We start from the raw sequence: 5,124 nt of genomic DNA, 5'->3' as shown, positions 1-5,124 counted from the left end.
AAGCTTCACGATTTCCTTCCCAAGTTCCTTCCCAAATTCTGCAGCAAAGTTATAAAACGACCACAGGTGACAAGCACCCGCCGTGGTTGCTCAGTGGCTATGGTGTTGGGCTGCTGCGCACGAGGTCGCGGGATCGAATCCCGGCCACGGCGGCCGCATTTCGATGGAGGCGAAATGCGAAAACACCCGTGTGCTTAGATTTAGGCGCACGTTAAAGAACCCCAGGTGGTCAAAATTTCCGGAGTCCTCCACTACGGCGTGCCTCATAATCAGAAAGTGGTTTTGGCACGTAAAACCCCAAATATTATTATTATTATTATTACAGGTGACAAGCAGCTGAATGCGAGGTATCTGGTACAGACCAACGGGGGAAAACTTACAAATCACAATAGCACACATTCAGGCGAGTCTGTAAACAGGCGAACTAAGCAGGGAACAAAAACACAGCACTGCTTTCATACGTCCCGAATGATCAGAGTTTCGTCAGAGTTGGTGCAAGCACGCATCCGCAGATAAAACGGCTCCCACAGTGCATTGCCCAATACTTTGAGAGCTGACGCCTACACAACCACCGGGGTAGGTTATAGCACTTGTTTCTGCTCTGATCGTATAGTGTTCGAATGATGTCGCGACAACGCAAGTACTTGCAATAGGGGCGACGACCTTCCACAACTCCAGAACATCACAAAAGACCGTTTGCACATGTACTAACCAGCCAAACAAACTAACCACGGCAGCGAATACCACTTAAATCGAAAATACAACGCAGAAACACCTCGAGAAGGTTTCACCATAGAGAAAGGTTACGCCCTGTTTCACAGACGCTCACAAGAAATTCAAGAAATGTCCAAAGCGCACTACCGCCGCCTTTTAAAAATCCAACGGGAGTCAAGCCAAATCAGTAACAAGTTGGCTATTTGGGTGAACGCAACGCACCCGTTCGAACCACCGGGTACGCGCAACGCCGGCCGTCTCAATAAAATACATGGCCGTGTCTGCTGTGCCCGGGGCACAGCAGACGAAAGGTGCCCGAAATGTTTACGTTCACCCATGACGTCACGTCCGCTATAACCCATGATGTCACATCCGCTCATTTCCATGGCGTCTGTCTTACGGAGCCGGCTGCGCTGCGAAGCGGTTCGTATTCCGTGCCCACTTAGAGCGTGAGTAATTCATCTTTCCACGCTATATGCGTGTAATAAAGGATTGGGGCTGTGAGCTGTTTGATGCGTTACCATTAGGTACCTTGTGCGCATATTTTGCCTCATGGCCGCGTCAAATTGCAGCCGGCATGTGGAATGGGCCGTGGCATGTTATATGGAACTGCTCATGTGAGTGGTATTGCCTCCGTCAGGATCGTCAGTGCGTGCACAGAACCATTCAGTAGTCTGATTCAGGGGAGGGTGCGCGTAAGAACGAGGACGTAAGAAAACACTGGCATGACGAGCTGTTCCGTCAGATCGCGTTACATCGCGCTTTTTTTCTAAGACCATCTCGCTCGAGCGAGAGGATCTTAGAACAGCGTTATTATTACTGCTTTTTTACAGCTTTGCTGCGGCTCATTTAATGATCACCTGCATTCTTTTAATAATACAAATGGCATCGCTCCGCGGAAGAGCGTCTCTTGAAGTTTCCAAACAAGAGCCAATGCCGCCGTGCCTGCTGCATACACGCTTACCTTTCCTAACGCAGCTAAGACGCGGCACTAGCTCTGCTACTGCGTGATACAGGGTCACTGTGATAATAAAATTAAAAAGAACAAACGAAATTAATGCAGAAAATGTCAAACGTTGCCAAGCGTGATAAACGGACCTGCCTCGCTAGATGAGTTGAAGAAATCGGCGTCCTGAAGTCAGCTTCGCCGCAGTATACTAGTGTTACGCGGTGTAGCATGTCAGAACTGAAGAGTGACCGCTTTTGCCGACATATGTGTTCCTTAATAATGTACTTGTGGACCTGCCGTCTCCTATTACATTACGCGCGCCGAGGCGCCTAAGTGTACTGGCCGGCCTTCAGCGCTATTTCGGACGTGGCTGTGATGCTTTGAACCATTGGTTTGTCGACCTCGTAAGCCAGTTAATGTTTACACGCTCATTTTTTTCTTAACTGTTGATTTCTTCCATAATAGCTACGTAATTTCGTAGTTTCCTGTTCAACTGCTTTGGTCATATGCGAGTCAAGGTGTTCTCTTTAGCCGAGCGCAGTTTTCGCAAGCGAAACGACGCTTTTGCATCAGCATATAGTGCCGTCGCCCTTTTACAACACAGTCAATCAATGTCATTTTGTATGTCACTGGGAAACCGCCGAACGCAGGGAACTCACTCGCATGCGGGGAACTGCATAACTAGCCACTGGATTAGCGTTCCTCTTGGGAAGCTGCTTTGCATCAAAGGCCAGGTACCCTTGCTATGATTCACCGCAAAACATGTATGTCTAACTGCTTAACATATTTGTATTGCGGTGAAGCTAACCTTACGGAACCGAATTTCGCAACGCTTTTTAGACTCCTGCATCTCTACCAGCCACTACCAAACGCTTGCCGGTACGTTTCTTGGCAAAGGTCCAGCTAAATCTCCCCTGTTGGAAGTGGAGGGGGGGGGGGGGGCTCACGTATATGAAAACTGCCAAGGAAAGCAGTTGCCCTGATGAAGGCACGCTCCCCTGTCGAAACATTTGCACCAGCCTGTTCGACCACCGTTATCACCGCAACATCTTTGTGTGTTGCGGTGAAGCATGCCGATATTGGGAAAGATTTACGTGAATCTCGAATGTATGGTTTCTGTCAGCGACGAACCTAATGTTCTACTCTCAACAAAGCAGATTTTCGCAGCAGGATGCATGATGTCTTGAGAACTTTTGTTGGCTAAAGCCATACATGCCAGGTTAGCTCTTGTCACAATAATACGCTTTACCGCAATACACAAGAGGCCTCGCTGCAGGACACGCCCGCCGTAGTTAGCCAAAACCTTACGTGACCGTTCACTGCAAAACGCCTCCTGTATTGCGGTGGATCGTAATAAAGCACATTTGTCAGTTTAGAATGTAAAGACCCTTGCCCTTCGCTTTTGTAATATTATGACTCAGTTTAATGAGAACATGTATTCACTGCTAAAAACATCCACATTAAAGTAGAGATATGAACACTGATGGCAGCCTGTGTTATGTTTTATCCCTTTACTTTTTTGTATACCTGTCACGCTGCCATTATTAAATTTTCCTGTACTTTGTAAGGTGCTGACGTACATAACATTACATCACAAGGAGCCACTGTGTAATTACTGTTCAAGGACCAGTGTGATGGCTTTTCTCAAGAAAGGTTTATGTTGTTGGGAAGGTTTTTTTTTTTAGAGAGGTAGCTTTCTGAGAAGAAATCAGATTTCAGGAAATAGACCTCAATGGCACAGTAATCTTGGCTGCCCTTTGCTCAAACGTGCCCTAGACATAATTGAGTAATTTGCACTTTCAACTGGACAGCAGCCTTAGCTTGGGAGACCAGTGATATGGCATATTTTATCAAACTAGGTGACACATAGCATTACCAGTCCAAATAGAGACCTGTTTAAATGTTTGTCACCTTTAACACCTAGATTTTCGACCATGAATTCAGAAAAATCTGCAGCACATTTAGAACCTAGATTTTAAATGCTGTATAAGTTGGCTTCTTGTTCACTGCAGCTGTGCTCGGCGTCTGTCCAAACGGGAGAGTACTTCTGCACAGCTTATTAGGGAACATTCTTATTTACATACCTTCTTTTTATTTATCTCGCCTACAATAACAATCAAATGTTTATAGCACATGAATGTGCTGTGCATGAATCTTAACTTACAATGCCATGTTCAACAGCACAGTGCATGTAGCTTGTGTTGGTTCATTCAAGCTAAGCATTGCTACAGCCTTTAACTGTAGGTATCATGGTATGAGAGCAGAGAAATGGATATGCAAAGACAGTTGGGCACATTGAGACAACATCTTTGTTGTGTGTGAAAAGATGACAGATACACAATATGGGGAGAACGCATGCACTTTCATATTTTCTCACGCACAAAAAAAGCCGGATGAATAAGGTTTTTTCACTGTGGCATAGAAACTATATGTTTGCTCTCAAAGGTAATTCTGATTCATTGGATATGTTCCTGTGCTGTGTTTATTTTCTTGAGTGTGCTTTAGTTTTTGCACGTTAATGTTTCAAACTCGTTTTTATTTTCACAGACTGAACATCCCACGTCTTGGTTTGACTTCCTGGTACAGGATACTTGCACTTAGCATGGAGTGATGAAGCAGAGCAGTGTACTTTTATTAAATGTGCATATTTTAGCAGTATAACAGCCGTTCATTAAAAAAACATGTGTGCTGAAAATAAAGTGTTCTTACCCACATTCCTCGTTGTCTATTTATTTATTTATTAATACTGTCAACCCTCATAGAGGGTAATAACAGAGAGGACAATACAATTACATAAATCAAATATGGACAATGTCAATGTACGTAAAGTTGCTTAACACTTATCAATTCACACTGAATAAGATGTTCACTTGAATGCTGTTCAGCACACTTCTGACATTTGTCAAAATACATACAATGAATATCAAGTTGCACATATCACTTGGCACTTCAAAACTAATTCGAAAACTCCCATAAATATGCTTCAGCAGCATCTTCAAAGTCGGTGACATCTTTTAGGCTAACAATAGCGTTTGGCAATTGGTTCCACATTTCTATCGCATCCAGGAAAAATGAGTATCGATATGTATCACTGTTGGTACAGTCCGGCTTTATGACGTAGTCGTGGTTAGTTTGCGGGTATCTTTTGCCTGGAGCATGTAGATATTTGAGCTTATCAATCTAAAGTTGATCCTGCATTATTTGATAAAGCACCTTCAGCCTATATTTTTTCCTACGTAACTCAAGAAGATAGAAGTTGCAGCGCTGTAACATAAGCGTGACCGATTCCTTCCTTTGGTATTTCGAACAAATAAAACGTGCCGCCAGACTCTGTATCCTTTCTAACTTCCTCTTGAGCGTCACTTGATGGGGACTCCAAACAACGGCTGAATATTCTAGTATCATCTTAATGAAGGCGGTGCATGCAATAAGTTTTACATTACGCGATGCATGTTCCAGTT

General features: G+C 44.3%; 1 long non-coding RNA gene across 1 annotated transcript; it reads left to right on the top strand.

Annotated features, from left to right (window-relative positions):
* The first annotated feature begins 1,015 nt into the window (after window positions 1-1,015).
* LOC142557852 (uncharacterized) lies at window positions 1,016-4,380 on the top strand. Its single transcript, XR_012822877.1, has 2 exons — window positions 1,016-1,163; window positions 4,211-4,380. It is a non-coding gene; the product is annotated as an uncharacterized LOC142557852 (long non-coding RNA).
* Window positions 4,381-5,124: the final 744 nt, after the last annotated feature.

The sequence above is a fragment of the Dermacentor variabilis genome, chromosome 9 (genome assembly GCF_050947875.1).
Source record: "Dermacentor variabilis isolate Ectoservices chromosome 9, ASM5094787v1, whole genome shotgun sequence".
Taxonomy (NCBI): Eukaryota; Metazoa; Arthropoda; class Arachnida; order Ixodida; family Ixodidae; genus Dermacentor; species Dermacentor variabilis.
This window is presented reverse-complemented; position numbering and strand designations above follow the sequence as displayed.